The following is an 18,799-nucleotide window of genomic DNA, read 5'->3' on the forward strand; positions in this document are numbered from 1 at the left end:
GTGACGATCAGGATATAATAAAGTATTGGAGGAATTGGGGGTGGAGGTGTTGATCAGTGTTGCTGCTTGGGGAAAGTTACTGGTTTTGAGTCTGGTGGTTCTGGTGTGGTTGTTTAAGTAGCCTCTTCCCTGACGGATCTGGGACAAACAGTCCATGAACAGAGTGGGTGGGATCCTTGGTGATGTTACCGGCCCTTTTCCAGCACCTTTCTGTACTTATGTCCTTGATGGTGGTAGGTTGGCGCCAGGGATGTATCAGGCAGTTTTGACGACCCATTGTAGAGCCTTCACAGTGCAGCTTCCATACCTTCTCTTAAATGTTACAATTGAATTCGCATCCACCCCTTTCACCGGCAGCTCATTCTACACTCAACAACCCTCTGAGTGAAGAGTTACCCCTTAAATATTTCACCTTTCACCCTCAGAAAACTGGAGCAGCTGGAGAAAAACCTCACATGCAAGGGGAGAACATACAGACTCCTTACAGAGGATGTCATGATGGACAACCCGATCTGTAAAAGCATTGCTCTAATCACTATGCTACCGTGGCATCCCCCCCCCCCCCCCAATGTTCTTAACCTTTTCAATCTTTCCCTGCAACTCACTGTCCTCAAATTCCTGGAACATCCTTGTAAATATTCTCTGCAGTCATTCAAGCTTATCGATTTCTTTCCTGTAGGTGGTGACCAGATTTGCACACAATTCTCCAAATTTGGCCTCATCCACTTCTTATACAATTTCAACATAACATCCCATGATTGTTCTTGGAAGTTGTTTGCCATTGCCTTCTTCTGGGCAAGTGTCTTTACCAGACGGGTTACTCCAGCCATTATCAATACTCTTCTTAGATTGTCTGCCTGGCAACAGCGTCTTATCTAGGACTTGTGATATGTATCAGCTACTCGTCTGACCATCTACTACCTGCTCCCACGGCTTTGTGTGATCCTGCTCGGGGGTGTGGGGATGGGGGGCTAATCAGGTGCTACACCTTGCCCTAGGGTGACTTATAGGCCAGCGGAGGGAATGAGCACCTTACACCTCCTTTGGTATAACATAAGTCTGTATATTAGCATGAGTTATGTTATCCTGCAGATGCTTACCACATTCATGGCAAGAAAGTTTGTTTCCCTGCTCTCATGACAGAAATGGTGCTAAAAATCACAACACCTTCAAACAAACAAAGTGGAAATGTCGGTAATCATTGAACTCTCTCCAAAATAACTTTGCTTTCCAAGCTGTAGAATGTGATGAGTTGAATGCTAAGAACAATATTTATTAGTTGCTTTTCCAATGTTACTTGACAAAGTTTGCTCCCATCTGTTAATGTGTTTACACTTGCAGTGTATCCTGACTTATTTCTCACAATGAAGTATCTATGCAGCAAGTAAATATGTACACAGTACATACTACACATCAATCTTTCCCATCTCCAGCCAGGATAGAGTAGTAGATTTACACCAGAGTTGAAATGGTGCAGTGATTTTTATTTATTTAGGTCATTCTGCGAATCTGACTGTTTCATTTGTGTGCCCATCTGTTGAAGAATGGCATAAAACCTTTGTGTAACAAATGTTTTCAAAGGATTTATTTGAGACCATTCTCTGAAACTTTAAATTTCTCACAATTATTTTCCAGCCTAGTTCCTCCATCCCATTCATTCTTTCTAGCCTTTCTCTTGCACTTTGCTGCTTCTTTCATTTGCACTGTCCCTGAATCACATAATACAATAATAGACCTTGGAGACAGGGTGAAAGGTGAATCATTACAACACTTCAGCTGCTAGATATAAGTATTCTAATTTAAACAGAGCATTTTTTCTTGGATGGCATTAAGGATATTGCTGGTGCTTTCGATCAGAGTTGCTGGAAATCTGAAATGAAAATTCATGGGGATGGTACCAAGAATGGAGAGATTGAGTTGTGAGCACATTTTTCCATGGAGCGTAGGAGGATGAGGGGTGACTTTATAGAAGTATACAAAAACATGAGGGACAAAGATGAGATAAATGGCCAAAGCCTTTTTCCTAGAATACTGCGTTGTGACTGTGAACAAGTCACTGGAGAGACATTGAAGCTGGTGCATATAGAAGTCTTTATTCAGTGAAACAAGCAGACATCATACTGGAGACACCCTTGGAAGAAGAGGCCTCCTGACCCAATATTATATGACGTTTTTATATGCTAAATATCAAAGGTAACAACAAGACAAATCTATACTATAGTTACAATGCATTTATACTGCTTCCTTTGATTCAAACACCTAGATCTTGGTGTCAACACAGAAGACACTCTAAATTGATTGTTAATCACTGCTGTCGCTGAGCTACATTCATGCATATGCAGACACCTCAGATCAATAGGATGTTTCTTTGTTTGTAATCAACCCCAGTCTGCAGCTCCAGGCAGTCCAGTGTTCTGATCTGCATTTTCAACTCAATCCACAATCCACATTCAGATCTGAAGAATGATTGCTGTTGAGATTAATATTGGTTATGTACCCTAAATACAGAATACGCCCTAACATACGGGAGTCTAAAATGCCATGGTTACCAGTGCCAATTCAATCAATATAAGTGGAACCTGTTCAGTATGTGCTTGAACCACTGTGGATCTTGGATTTACTATAAACCCTGCGAAGTTCTCTCTCTTGCAGTGGGTGTAGGATGGAGGACACGTCACAACTTCCAAGTATCATTGAAAATACCCTCAAGAATTTTCATATGGATGCTGTAAAGTATGTGTGTCCAGTGGGTTCACTTTTAATGACATCACAGACTATTATAGGAAAGATAATAGATGTTCAAAGGGTGCACCAGAACTGTGTGTGTGTGTGGCGACTTGTCTGGAACTTTCAATAAAAAGAGATGTTGTCACATGACACAATTCCATTTACAATATCCACACTTTACAACAAATAGTATCTTTATGACAGGTATCAGTTCAACAGCACCAAAAATAAAATCCCAAAAGGGCCAAAGCAATTCCTGAGGCCTGAATCCCCACAGTTTTCACTACTTTGAACCATAGAAACATAGAAACATAGAAAATAGATGCAGGAGTAGGCCATTTGGCCCTTCGAGCCTGCACCACCATTTAGTATGATCATGGCTGATCATCCAACTCAGAACCCTGTACCAACCTTCCCTCCATACCCCCGATCCCTTTAGCCACAAGGGCCATATCTAACTCCCTCTTAAATATAACCAATGAACTGGCCTCAACTGTTTCCTGTGGCAGAGTATTCCACAGATTCACCACTCTCTGTGTGAAGAAGTTTTTCCTAATCTCGGTCCTAAAAGGCTTCCCCTTTATCCTCAAACTGTGACCCCTTGTTCTGGACTTCCCCAACATCGGGAACAATCTTCCTGCATCTAGCCTGTTCAATCCCTTTAGGATTTTATACATTTCAATAAGATCCCCCCTCAATCTTCTAAATTCCAACGAGTATAAACTTAGTCTATCCAGTCTTTCATCATATGAAAGTCCTGCCATCCCAGGAATCAATCTGGTGAACCTTCTTTGTACTCCCCTATGGCAAGGATGTCTTTTCTCAGATTAGGGGACCAAAACTGCACACAATACTCCAGGCGTGGTCTCATCAAGGCCTTGTACAACTGCAGTAGTACCTCCCTGCTCCTGTACTCGAATCCTCTTGCTATGAATGCCAGCATACCATTCGCCTTTTTCACCGCCTGCTGTACCTGCATGCCCACTTTCAATGACTGGTCTATAATGATACCCAGGTCTCGTTGCACCTCCCCTTTTCCTAATCGGCCACCATTCAGATAATAATCTGTTTTCCTGTTTTTGCCACCAAAGTGGATAACCTCACATTTATCCACATTAAGTTGCATCTGCCATGAATTTGCCCACTCACCTAACCTATCCAAGTCACTCTGCATCCTCTTAGCATCCTCCTCACAGCTAACACTGCCACCCAGCTTCGTGTCATCCTTATCAAAGCTGCGACAGGTCCTGGTCACACCAAGAACTGAGAAATTAAGCTTAAAGATTCCCTTCTCTTACCAATTCTGGAGTCAGTGCCATTGTAAGGATCAAAGAATGTGTAGCAGATACTGATAAGAAGGGTTATATCAGAAAGGCTGAGGAACTTAATGTCCTCAGCTTTTGCTATTTCCTAAAAATATGTAATTTTCAAAAGAACCACAAGTCATTCTTGATACTTTAATTAACTTCCACTTTTCTATAAATGAAAATTTTTCTTTAGGAAAATTTAGTTTTTTAGCTTAGGCTCACCCTGATGTAGTTTTGAAGTATATTCTTACACAAACTATTCTTAAACTACACGTTATGTAATAATTTCATTCCTATCATTCCTCTGGATGATGAACACCAACAGCAGAACTTCAAGCTGTTCACTCAGGTCAACTCCAGCTATTTGGCTGCCTTTGTTATAGAGGAGTGTTTTCCACCTCTACAACATAAAACGTTCAGGATACCTGAGTGGAGAATGCTCAGCTTCTGTTCTGCATTTGGTACTTGTGATTTAGTTGTTCGTGGAATCTGGATGATACTGGCAAGGCCACAGCTCATACCCTTTCCATTTTCCCCAAGGGCACAGCAGTGGCATTCTCTTTAAATTGTTAAAGTTCTTCTATTGTCTGGCTCCTTCAATAAACCTTGAAGTAAAATATGGTTTTATTTTTCCATGAATGCACCATGTAGCTTACGGCCAATGTGCTCCTTGGTCTTAAGAAGCAGATCAATTAGAGTCAAATCCTCATGGATTAGTTTGTTATTTTGCATCACTTTTACTGAGGCAGAATTTATATTTCTAATGACAAGTTAGATGGCAACAGCTTCTGCAAAGATATCCCAGTCCCAATGCAATATGTACTTGAGTTGAATAATTAAACAGCTTTGATCATTTACAACTTTGCAATCAATCAATGTGGCCAATTAATGCGGGAGGAGAGAGAGCAGTGCGCCGCGCGTGCGCAGCCCTCTGCTGTAAATGACATCGTATCCATTAAATAGGGGCCGTGGACAATTCTGCTTTGATGGAGACAGATGTGAAAGCATAGAGGAACATCTGGAGAAATTTCTGAAACGCCCATTCGCTGCTGTCGTTACTGCGTGATCGTGAATCTTCCAGAGGGAAGGCCTCAACATCCCCGGCTTTGCCTGCTGTTGGCGACCGAGATTGAGGTCGAATCGCTCGGATAGAGATGGTGCTCGGTACTCGGTATCGGAAAGCTGATCGGAGGCTCGAAGTTTTCGGACGACTCAGAGTCGGACTGTGGTCGGGCATGGCAATGAGTTTTTCTTCCTTCTCCTGTCTGTGTGAGATGTGGGACATTTGAGAGACCTTGAACTTTTTACTGTGCTCATGGACTGTTCTTCATCAAGTTATGGTATTGTTGCACTGTTGTAACTATATGTTATAATTATGTGGTTTTGTTAGTTTTTTCAGTCTTGATCTGTCCTGTGTTTTGTGATATCACACCGGAGGAAATATTGCATCATTTCTTAACGCCTGTTTACTAAATGACAATAAAAGAGGACTGCGTGTCTTCATAATCTAAAAACATCAATACACTTCACAATCAGTTTATGTATATAAGCTATCTAATGTATTTATATTTATTTCATTTTCTTGATTATTGTATTCTTTATCTTATTTTCTGTGCTGCATCAGATCCAGAGTAACAATTGGTACATTCTCATTTACAATTATGTACTGGAAATGACATTAAACAGTCTGAAATCACTTGAAAAAGGTAATAATGAAATTCCTTCATGTTATAGTCTAGGGCCCACCAGGTCTCAGATATGACTTGATCTAATTTGATTCCTTCAAACACATTAAGTTACACTTTTTCGAGAACACAAATTGATTGAATTGTATTAGCTTTTAAGTTCCTATATGAATTAATTTTTAGGGACAAGTCTGTCCTGGTGCAAGATGTTATTTGCAGCCTTTCAGCATCTGATAAATACCAATTCAGCCTCACAGTAGCAAGGACTCATGAAGAATGAAATTAGATCAAGTCATATCTGAGTCCTGGTGGGCTCTAGCCTAGAACAGGAATCGCTGTTAATACTAGGCTTTCCACATATTCTTACCTGAAGGTGGCACATGGATTTCTTTCAACGATAGAGCTGTAACGGAGAAGTTGTTTCTTTTTTCCCTTGGATGAAAGGTTAATGTATTATATTGTAGAAGTCTACCACTCTATAATTGGTGCAGAGAGGAAGAAAGCTATTTCCATTGGCAGATGGTTTAAGGACCAAGGGTACATATTTAAAATGATGGGCAAAAGATACACAGAGATTGTGAGGAAACACTTAATGCAGAGCAGAAAGCAGAATTTGAAAGTTACATGTAAACAAGTGGGTCTCGTATAGATCCTTGGATAGGAAATGGATGGACACTTGAAAGCGTAGTCTGCATGGCTATGGAGAAACAGTGTGGGGCATTGATGGTTGAGATTGATCTACTAAGAGCCGACGGTAACTTAATAGCATGGCCACCTTCTATGCCATAAAAACTAATGATCCTATGATCCTACGACCTGCTATGATTCTGGACTTGTGCTTGATGAAGACTGTTGATTTCAGTATCTTGAAGTGGGGAAGGTAAAACCAACACAGGTATTCACAGTTGATTTTTGTCTTGTTTTGTGTTGTAAAGGGAACATATATTGCCAGTTTTTCTCTATTAATCGCTTTCAGCAACAAAAAGTAAAATAATATTTTATACATGTCTGTTATTCATTGTAAGTATTAAGAAATGGGAGTAACAGGTTCCTCTATATGATGACAGATTAATCCTTGGTCATAATGAGCAGTCAAGTGTGTCAGCTAGTTGAGGTATTGCCTCATGGTGTGTTCGCATACACAGCAGGTCTGCCTGGTGGTTACCATACGCAATTAAAGCACCACCTGTAACATTGTGGTTCAATTCTGGGTGCTCCGATTCCCTCCCACATTCCAAGAATTAAGGTTAGGATTCGTGAATTGCAAGCATGCTATGTTGGCGACAGTTGTGGGCTGCCCAGCACAGTTCTCACTGATTTGATTTGATGCAAACAATGCATTTTTCTGTATGTTTCCATGTACGTGTAACAAATAAATCACAGCACCAGTGACCTGAGTCCACTCCTGACATTGGGTGCTGTATGTGTGGAGTTTTCACATATTTCTGTGACACCTGGGTTTCTTCCAGATCTTCCCAACTCCTCCAACATCCTGCAGACAGTTTGCTAGGGTAATTGACCACTGTACGTTGCCTGCAATGAGTGCATAAGAGATAAAATCTGTGGGGAGTTCATGAGAGATGTGGAGAGAATAAATTCTCATGAATCCAAGGTTAGCGTAAGTGGCTGGTGATAGTTAGAGTAGTAAATGGCCTGTTTCTGAACTGTATGACTCTGTGATTCTACTCCGATCCCAGCACAAAATGAGGCTGTGAAAATGCATTGGAATCAAACATGTAAATAAGAAAGATTTTATGGAATTATACTTGTTCTTTTCTGATTTGAGAAGGTGAAACCTATCACAATATAACTTCATGCATTTTACAAATAATCAAATTGCAAGTCTCATCGCTAATTCAGGAATTCCAAAAAAAAACTGAGGGTTTACCAACAGAGATCTCCAGTTTAAATCAATAGTATTCGACATCTATAGTTGTCAGATCTGAAACTCTATAAGATTGTGGTGAAAAGGATACGACTAGAATGCATAATATGCTTGAATGTGTTAGAGTTTATCTGCAGCAGATCCATTATAAGAATTATTCTATACATCCATATCACATTGCATGGTCTTTTGTATTGCGGAGACAAAAACTTGAGTACCTCAGTGGCTCAAAATAAATTGTTTTTGAACTAAAACTATTTTCATGGGATGAACTGTAACCTAGAAAATCACCTAGCACCTTATTAAGTGCAGCTAAAATGCAAATGTGATTTCTTTCTCCCACACTTAGTAAGGTTGATGCCATTGATTGAATGTTTTAATCCCCAGCACTAATCCTGTTCCCATTTTATGAACTCTGCTCTCAATAGAACATAAACACTTACTGGCCACAAGTCATCATGTTCCAAAAAGGTCTAATTTGAAAAAAAAGGTATCTATTTTCACAATCTCTTCACACCTTTCATTCCACTGTTCCTCCCGATGGTGGGTCTAACTTGGATACAGTCCTGAAGATTTCCACTACTTCTCACTATCCTGCACAGCGACTATTATCTATATATGTACCATTCCCACAATCACACTGACATGCAACAAGGCTCTGTGGACAGTCATCAGAAGCTGAAATTCTGGCAGATCTCCCGTTTTCAGCTTGGAGGTTCCTGGGTTGAAATACAGAGTCTCTGTTAGTGTCCTGGTTACAATCAATGATCTCAGTGCAGGTAAGTAGTTGATGCTCTAGATTTATATAGACTGCAGCTGGTCTAGTCCATTGATGTATAAACAATGGAGCTATCTGTCGGCCATTTCAGAATGATTACTTGTGAGGTGATATATCTGATGGTTGGGACTTCACAAAGGGGTTTTACTCTATGACAATTTCTGTTGGTTATTTGGACTAATATTGAAACAATTGGGAAAAGATGGCTGCAATATGTGAGTTTTTCTATTACGATGCAGCCTTCTAATCTCAATTGCACCAAAATATTGTTATGACCAAGTGTGATAAATAGGTTAGGCCATTTTTACATCGTTTTTTGGTCTTCTCGCAGAAGAGAACTCATCATTTTCAAGTTGTGTTGATACTGCTAGGACTGAGTGAATAAATTTTAATTACTTCTGTCAAATGCTCTCAACTTGATTGTGAGACAAGTTGCCATTTGTTTTCTGGAGAGATTAGCTGTTGAGATCCCAGCTGTTACTAGGATCTCTTGATACGACTTTTGACTTACTTACCATCCAGATCATATCCTCTTCTTGCAACGACCATCAGTTTGACATCACCAGCTTTATGAACAACTACTTTCCTATAAATGTCAAACTCTTGAACCAACCTGTACAACCCTAATCCTACTTCAGTAATAGAACACTACTGACCACCTCTTTCACTACCATGGCATTGCCTCAAATTGTGTCCTTTTTTCCCCACAAGGCTCTTGTTTTTGCACAGTTATTTTTCCCTCTCTTTGCTGCCTTGTATAATTTATATAGTAGTAGTAGTAGTAGTAGTCATATTTTATTGATCCCAGGGAAAATTGGTTTTTGTTACAGTTGCTTCATAAATTATAAATAGTAATAGAACCATAAATAGTTAAATAGTAATATGTAAATTATGCCAGTAAATTATGAAATGTCCAGGACCAGCCTATTGGCTCAGGGTGTCTGACCCTCCAAGGGAGGAGTTGTAAAGCTTGATGGCCACAGGCAGGAATGACTTCCTATGACGCTCTGTGCTGCATCTCGGTGGAATGAGTCTCTGGCTGAATGTACTCCTGTGCCCACCCAGTACATTATGTAGTGGATGGGAGACATTGTCCAAGATGGCATGCAAATTAGACAGCATCCTCTTTTCAGACACCACCGTGAGAGAGTCCAATTCCATCCCCACAACATCACTGGCCTTACGAATGAGCTTGTTGATTCTGTTGATGTCTGCTACCCTCAGCCTGCTGTCCCAGCACACAACAGCAAACATGATAGCACTGGCCACCACAGACTCGTAGAACATCCTCAGCATCGTCCGGCAGATGTTAAAGGACCTCAGTCTCCTCAGGAAATAGAGACGGCTCTGACCCTTCTTGTAGACAGCCTCAGTGTTCTTTGACCAGTCCAGTTTATTGTCATTTCGTATCCCCAGGTACTTGTGATCCTCCACCACGTCCACACTGACCCCCGGATGGAAACAGGGGTCACCGGTACCTTAGCTCTCCTCAGGTCCACCACCAGCTCCTTAGCCTTTTTCACATTAAGCTGCAGATAATTCTGCTCACACCATTTGACAAAGTTTCCTACCGTAGCCCTGTACTCAGCCTCATCTCCCTTGCTGATGCATCCAACTATGGCAGAGTCGTCCGAAGACTTCTGAAGATGACAAGACTCTGTGCAGTAGCTGAAGTCCGAGGTGTAAATGGTGAAGAGAAAGGGAGACAAGACAGTCCCCTGTGGAGCCCCAGTGCTGCTGATCACTCTGTCTGACGCACAGTGTTGCAAACACACGTACTGTGGTCTGCCAGTCAGGTAATCAAGATACCAGGAAAGCATCCACCTGCATCGCTGTCAGCTTCTCCCCCAGCAGAGCAGGGTGGATGGTGTTGAACGCACTGGAGGTCAAAAAACATGACCCTCACAGTGCTCGCTGGCTTGTCCAGGTGGGCGTAGACACGGTTCGGCAGGTAGACGATGGCATCCTCAACTCCTAGTCGGGGCTGGTAGGCGAACTGGAGGGGATCTAAGTGTGGCCTGACCATAGGCCGGAGCAGCTCCAGAACAAGTCTTTCCAGGGTTTTCATGATGTGGGAGGTCAGTGCCACCGGTCTGTAGTCATTGAGGCCGCTGAGGCGTGGCGTCTTAGGCACAGGGACGAGGCAGGACGTCTTCCACAGTACAAGAACCCTCCAGAGCCTCAAGCTCAGGTTGAATACATGGCGAAGTACTCCACGTAGCTGAGGGGCACAGGCTTTGATCACCCTGGTACTGACACCATCCGGTCCTGCAGCCTTGCTTGGGTTGAGACGTTTCAGCTGTCTTCTCACCTGTTCACCTGTGAAGCCCACCGTGGTGGTTTCGTGTGGGGAAGGGGTATAGTCATGAGACAGGGTGGGGGACTGTGAGGAGGGGTAGGAGGGGAGAGTGGAATATGTGTTGGTTGGGGGCCGACAACAGATGGCTCATGTGTGGGATGGGCAGGGGCCACAATGTCAAATTTGTTAAAGAACAGGTTAAGTTCATTGGCCCTGTCCACACTGCCTTCAGCTCCTCTGTTGCTAGTTTGCCGGAACCCAGTGATGGTCCTCATCCCCCTCCAGACCTCTCTCATGTTGTTCTGTTGGAGTTTCCACTCAAGCTTCCTCCTGTACCTGTCTTTAGCCTCCCTGATCCTGGCTTTCAGGTCCCTCTGTATTGCCCTCAACTCCTCCCTATTTCCATCTCTAAACCCCCTCTTTTTGGCGTTCAGGATGTCCTTAATGTCCTTTGTCACCCATGGCTTGTTATTTGCAAACAAAGTGCGTGTGTCGTACCTACATGATTATGATGTTGCTGCAAGTGAGTTTTTCATTGTGATCATGCCTCACCATATGACAGTAAACTTCATTTCACTCAACTACTTGACTTAATCACTTCTGAAGGATGAGAGTGGGGGGTATGCATTCAGAGTTGATTGAGTGGGGTGATTGGTTATGAGGAATACCAGAAGTTACTTTACCTTGTGTTATCCTGCTATCCTAATCTATCACGGGTTTCCCAGTTTTGTTTTAACAAATCTTCTTGGGGCTAAATGGAGATTATATGCCAGAAGGTTAGAGGGATGGTAAGGTGTAGAGTGTTGATAAGGGTGGTGGTAGTTACCTATAGCACTGGGCACCATGATGCTCAGTTGTGTTATGGCTGTATGAAAGATTCATCTATGAGTGGGATAACTATACTAAAATTGTAAGTATTAAAGGTTTGTGCTTCTTTACAATTTACATTGTGCACTAAAGTAATATAATATAAACCATACTGAAAATAGAAGCACGAAAGAGAATGGTGGAGGCTTTAAACATCATTTTTTCAGTCCTCCCTGGCTATGGCAGTGTTGTAGCATGAACAAAATCACCAGAGTGGTATTGAAACTGGAGGATGTAGAAGTGTTAGTATTCAACTAAACCGAGCAGCAGGCATCGTATTGAGACCCTCTTGGAGGAAGAGTCCTCCCGGCCCAATATTCCATGACATTTTTATATGCTAACAGCAGGAAAATTCTATAATTACAATGTATCAACAATGCTTCCTTTGAATTACATATAGTTTTTACACACCTTTTTCTTTGGACATACCCATACACTCCAGACACCCAAAATGAATATTAATCAACACTGTCTGGTCTGCAATCAACTCCAGTTCACAGCTCCAGGAATACTCTTGTTCAGGGCTGCATTTTAAATTCAATCTACAATCCATGTTCACGTCTGAAAATTGGTTGCTGGTGAAGTTAATATTTGCGATATACCCTAACTCCAGAATATGCCCTAACAGTAGTACTGTTAGATGATGGCAGTAATGTTAATATTGTATGGTTGATAAGAAGGAGAGAAAGAATTTGCTGAGTAATTACAGGCCAATTGTTCATAGCTGGTGGTGAGCAAATTGTAAACCAATTGTGAAAGATATAATATCATCATTATCATCATGTGCCATGTCGTAAGATTTGGGCAATCATGCCCTATGACCATGATTGTTCTTGGCAAAATTTTCTACAGAACTGGCTTGCCATGGCTTTCTCTGGGCAGTGTCTTTACAAGACAGGTGAGCCCAGGCGTTGTCAATACTCTTCAGAGATTGTCTGCCTGGTGTCAGTGGTCACATAACCAGGACTTGTGACATGCACCGGTTGCTCATATGATCATCCATGGCTTTGCGTGACTCTGACTGGGGGGCTAAAGCAGGTGCTGCACCTTGCCCAAGGGTAACTTTCATTTAGAAAGGCACAGATTAATCATGGTAGTTGACGTGGTTTAGGGAAGGTTATGTCTGACCAACCACAAAGATCTTTGGGGAGGTAGTAATGATGGTTGACAACAGCAATGCATTTGATGTAGTTCACATAGATTTTAACAAGATTGTTGACAAGATTCCATATATAAAACTGGATTGGCCATAAGAAATAATGATAATATTTCAAGAGTGTCTGGAAGGCTGTTGTCTCTGGGGCTTTACGAGACAAAGTTCAGTCTTTTGTGAAATATATTAATGACTTAGACCTAAATGAAAAGTGCATAATTAAGAAATTTGCATGTGAATAAATCATTGGCTTTGTGGTTGACCAATAGGTGGGAAGCTTTAGACTGTGAAAAGATATAAAAGCTTTGGTCAGCTGTGAAGTAAAGCATGTAGTGTGGGGGAGGAGGCATCATGTAACTTGGGAAGGAAATGCACAGTAAGTGTTTTTGAAGAACAAAGGGATATTTTAGGGTTCATACACAGGCACGAAATTGAAGATACACTAATAAGTTGGTTAAGAAGCAGGAGGTACATCATCTGCTGAAGGCTAGATCTGTGGCATTCAAGTCTGGCAACCCAAGTCTGTACCAGAAAACCAGTATGATTTGTGGAGAGCTATTTCAAGGGTGAAGAGACAATTTCCATGAAATTGGAGGTGACATCAGATGTATAACAACTCTGGCAGGGTTTGCAAGACATTACTTCCTATGAAGCGAAACCCAACAGCATGAATGGCAGCGATGGTTCACTACCAGATGAACTCAATGCCTTCCGCTTCTGCTTCGAAAGGGAGAATATAACTACAGCTGTGAAGATCCCTGCTGCACCTGATGACCCTGTGATCTCTGCCTTTAAAGAAGGTGAACCCTCGCAAGCCAGAAGGTAATGATGGGGTACCTGGTAAGGCTCTGAAAACCTGCGCCAACCAGCTGGCGGGAGTATTCAAGGGCATTTTCAACCTCTCACTGCTACGGGTGAAAGTTCCCACTTGCTTCAAAAAGGCAGCAATCATACCAGTGGCTAAGGAGAATAATGCGAGCTGCCTTAATGACTATCGCCCAGTAGCACTCACATCTACAGTAACGAAATGCTTTGAGAGGTTGTTTATGACTAGACTGAACTCCTGCCTCAGCAAGGACCTGGACCCATTGCCTATCACCACAATAGGTCAATAGCAGATGCAATCTAAATGGATCTTCACATGGCTTTAGATCACCTGGACAACACAAATACCCATGTCAGGATGCTGTTCATCGACTATAACTCAGCATTTAATACCATCATTCCCACAATCCTGATTGAGAAGTTGCAGAATCTGGGCCTTTGTACCTCCTTCTGCAAATGGATCCTCAACTTCTTAACCAGAAGACCACAATATGTGCGGATAACATCTCCTCCTTGCTGACGATCAACACTGGTGCACCTCAGGGGTGTGTGCTTAGTCCACTGTTCTACTCTCTCTATACACATGACTGTGTGGCTAGGCATAGCTCAAATACCATCCATAAATTTGCTGATGATACAACCATTGTTGGTAGAATCTCAGATGGTGACGAGAGGGCATATGGGAGCGAGATATGCCAACTAGTGGAGTGGTGCTGCAGCAACAACCTGGCACTCAACATCAATAAGGCAATTGAGTTGATTGTGGAATTCAGGAGGGGTAGGACAAGGGAACACATACGAAGCCTCATAGAGGTGGAGAGAGTGAGCAGCTTCAATTTCCTGGGTGTCAGGATATCAGAGAACCTATCTTGGGTACGAGCCTACAAAGTACCCAGGACATTTTTAAGGAGCAGCGTCTCAGAAAGGCAGCATCCATTATTATGGATCCCCAGCACCCAGCGTACACCCTTTTCTCAATGTTACCATCAGGTAGAAGGTACAGAAGCCTAAAGGCACACAGTCAGTGATTCAGGAACAGCTTCTTCCCCTCTGCCATCCAGTTCCTAAATGGACATTGAACCCGTGAACACGACCACACTTTTTTAATACATATTATTTCTGTTATTTGCATGATTTTTAATCTATTCAATATATGTGTACTGTAATTGATTTACTTATTTACTTATTATTGTTATTATTTTGTTTTTTTCTCTTCTTCTTCTTCTATATTATGTATGCATTGAACCGCTGCTGCTAAGTTAATAAATTTCACGACACATGCCAGTGATAATAAACCTGATTCTGAGAGGCAAAAGGCATACACAATTCTTTCATTCATTAGTTGAAGCATTAACTTAAGAGCAGGGAGATTAAGCAAGAGCTGTGTGCTTAGTGGTGAGATTCCGTTGGAGGTGATGGAAGTTTCAGAGAATTATGTGCTGGACATAATTCTCTGAAACTTCTGTCACCTCCAACAGGATCCCACCACCAAGCACATCTTTTCTCCCTCCCCCCCAAACTTTCTGATTTCTGCAGGGATCGCTCCCTACGCAACTCCCTCGTCCATTCGTCCATCCCCACTGATCGCCCTCCTGGTACTTATCCTTGCAAGCGCAAAAAGTGCTACACCTGCCCCTACACTTCTTCCCTCACTACTATTCAGGGCCCCAAACAGTCCTTCCTGGTGAGGCGACACTTCACCTGTGGATCCGTTGAAGTCATTTACTGTGTTCGGTGCTCCCGGTGTGGGCTCCTGTACGACGGAGAGACCTAACGTAGATTGGGGGACTGCTTCACCAAACATCTATGTTCCATCCACCTGAACAAGCGGGATCTCCCAGTGGCCACACATTTCAATTCCACTTGCCATTCCGATTCCAATATGTCCATCCATACTTAAAGTGGAGGAACGACACCTTTTTTTCCATCTGGGTAACTTCCAATGGACTAAACATCAACTTCTCAAACTTCCGATAATGCTCCCTTCTTCATATCCTATTGCCTTTTCCCTCTCACATCTCATCTCACCAATCAACTTCCCAGCTCTTTACTTCATCCCTTCCTCTTCAGGTTTCACCTATCACCTGGCAGTTCTCTCTCCCCTCCCTCCACCTCTTAAAACTACTCTTCTGAATTTTTTCTCCAGTCCTGCCGAAGGGTTTTGGCCCGAAAGATCGACTGTATTTTTTTTCCATAGCTGCTGCCTGGCCTGCTGAGTTCCTCCAGCATTTTGTGTGTGCAGATTGAAAGTAGTTGGTAGAAGTATCCAGGGAATAGAAAAGTGGAGTTATGCAATTTGCCAGTTGAAATAATGGAAAAGCAGTAACTCTCAACAATCTTGACACATTTCACTTGGATGTGTACTTGAAGAGCGGTCACCTACAGGGCTGTAAACCTAATACCAGATGGCAGAATTACAGTTTGCAGCTCTTGTTTGACTGCTACAGGCACAGATCATCTGAATGGCTTCCAATGAATCTTTTACAAGTTTATGGGTTCTAAATGCTATTTGGGAGCCATCATCTCTTTACATTGGCAGGGTCATTATTGCCTGGTAGTAATATCCTGCATGAGCTGTAATGTGGAAGTGAGTCAGGGATAGCTCAGCCAACCCTTGAATCTGGTCCCACAATTGGAACGACTGGTAACTTTACACTTGATTTTCCAGCAATCCGCCCCACCACTCCCACCAACCCCACCTTCTACTGTCATGCTATGCTCTGTCCTGGAAAACATAAACATAAATTGGAAAAATGACTAAGGCAACAGGGAGGAGAAACATTCTGAAAGCTTATCATTAATAACCTTGATTATAAAAAAATTATGTGAACTATGAGTTTGACATCAAATAATCTGCTCTTTTTGGGTGATGTAATTCGCCACCAAAGCAAGAACTACCTCTGTTCTATTCTTAAAGTGTGCCGTAGCTCACACACAACACCAGAAGGCAATTGAATGAGATAGTTATTGAGATACTGAAGAACTACTTAACATTCGGATAGCTGAAGTACATATTTTATGCTCAAGCTACTATCAGTACAACTTTTAGTCTGCCTTACACAATAGCCTCAGCTCATTAAACATGTCTCTATTCTTTAACCTAGAATCATTCATAAGGCCCTTCTCTGATGTATCGCCGCTGTTCATTGGCTGATGGTCTTGCTAAGGCATTGTCTATTAGTATCGAATTCCTGGTTCACACCATTGACACCCTGTGCTTCAGAGGTGAGGTGAGTGACATTGACAGCAGTTCAATGAAAATTGATGAATAAGAACAAACTATAAATAAGGAGATTTAACTCATTTATAATTAAGTTAAATTAAAAGGAGAAAAAGCTTACTCGTTCCATCATTCTGCCACTATGCCATGCAGCCATAAAGTCGAAAACTTCCCCCAAAAGATCAGTAAAATGCAACTTTGTAACAAATCAGTAAAAGTGATTCTCTGGTCACTCCACCTGTGGAATACTTTGATATTAAATGCATCAAAATCTTCACCACACAAAGTTGATGAATTATTTCCTAGGATCAATGGAAATAATGTTATTAGGCCTGCAGATCTGTGTTAGAAGGCTTCTCGATAGAAAGTACACATGCCACACCACCACACCAGATTCCTTGTTTGTCTGATACCACCCTACCTTGTACATCCAGACAGGTTCCAAAATCAAAGGAGCTTTTGCAATCACAGTTATGCCGATAGACCCAGAAAGTTATGCTTAACACTGAAATTTACATGAGTCTGAATCAAGTTTAATATCACTGGCATATGTGATGAAATGTGTTATTATGCAGCAGCAGGACATTGCAATACATAATAATAAAATCAGCAAATTACAGTAAGTAAAGATATATTTTTAAAGTTAAAATAAATAAATAGTGCAAAAAGAGGGAAAAAAGTACTGAAAAAGTGTTCATGGGTTCTATGTCCATACAGAAATCTGATGGCCGAGTGCAAGAAGTTGTTCCTGAACGTTGAGTATAAAAATATATATGCTTCTAAACATTTGGTAAGTTACATAATGTGGAACTGCATGTGGTGCAGGTACTACAATAATGTAAAAAGTATTACTTTGTATCAGCCAGATATCATTTGAACACAGGGTTTCTATTACCACAAATTATCTTTCTTATAATCTACATTTGACATTTTCATCACATATCAGCTATTTCCTTTGCTGGCAATCTTTTTATAATGGTCTCCTTTCATCCAATCAAATTTTATGAGATCTTCTTACCATGTTAATCAACTTTTGAGATCGTTATTATCCAGGCGGTTTACTTTCCAGCAAAAGATAGCTCTTCTCTTGTCAAGTTCTTTCTTGTTGTGAATTCCTTCATTAGTTTGTGCAGGTCACACCTTGCAAAAAAGCCCTGGGTTGTCTTGCGGCTTTGGTTATAGTCCCATCTACATTCAACCTTGATTACTAAAGGTATCATTAGCATTAGCTAGATTCAAATGAAAAGATTAACTTGCTCATTTCCTGTTATTAAAGGACTACATCAGATTAATTCCAACTATTTTACAACTGGAGAGCTTAATATGTTACTGATGGTAAATGAACATACATCGTTGTGGAAATAATAACATTGAATTTGCGCCAAAATGTTTTAACACGTCATGGCAGGATATAGATCACCCAGCTATTTCAGGAGACATCATGCTGTAAGTGATTCCTTAGACATTTGTGGTGGTGTGAATGCTTACTTTACTGTGGATTTTAAACCCTGCTTGTGTAGCAGTACATGAACAGACTTCGTAAAGCTTCAGATTTGTTTTAAATGTAGCAGGTCCAATTTTTTTAAAAAATTGTGACCACCACTTGCAAGGCTAGCATTAAGTAGCCATCTACCATTGCTCTCAAAAAGGTAAAAATGATAAGAATGGCAAAATTTATTGAACCACTGCAGTCTTTTGAGAAGCTATTGGTCTGCTCCACACCCAAACCCTGTGGGAATAGACATGGTAGAGGAAGTTGTAGAGGCAGGTACAATTACATCGATAAAATGCATTTAGACAGGTATAATTTATGTTTAATTTATGTTTTCCTGTGCGTGCTGCTTATATGATGCTACGTGCCTGTAAAGCTTCTGCAGGTAAGTTTTTCATTGCATGGGTAATTACAAACAAAATTATGAGGGGTATCATGAGGGGTATAGATAGGGTAAAAACAAGCAGGCTTTCTCCATTGAGGTTGGATGCATCTACAACTGGAGGTCATGGGTTAAGGGTGAAAGGTGAAAAGTTTAAGGGAAGCATGAGGGAAACTTCT

Source organism: Mobula birostris, chromosome 8 (genome assembly GCF_030028105.1).
Source record: "Mobula birostris isolate sMobBir1 chromosome 8, sMobBir1.hap1, whole genome shotgun sequence".
Classification (NCBI taxonomy): domain Eukaryota; kingdom Metazoa; phylum Chordata; class Chondrichthyes; order Myliobatiformes; family Myliobatidae; genus Mobula; species Mobula birostris.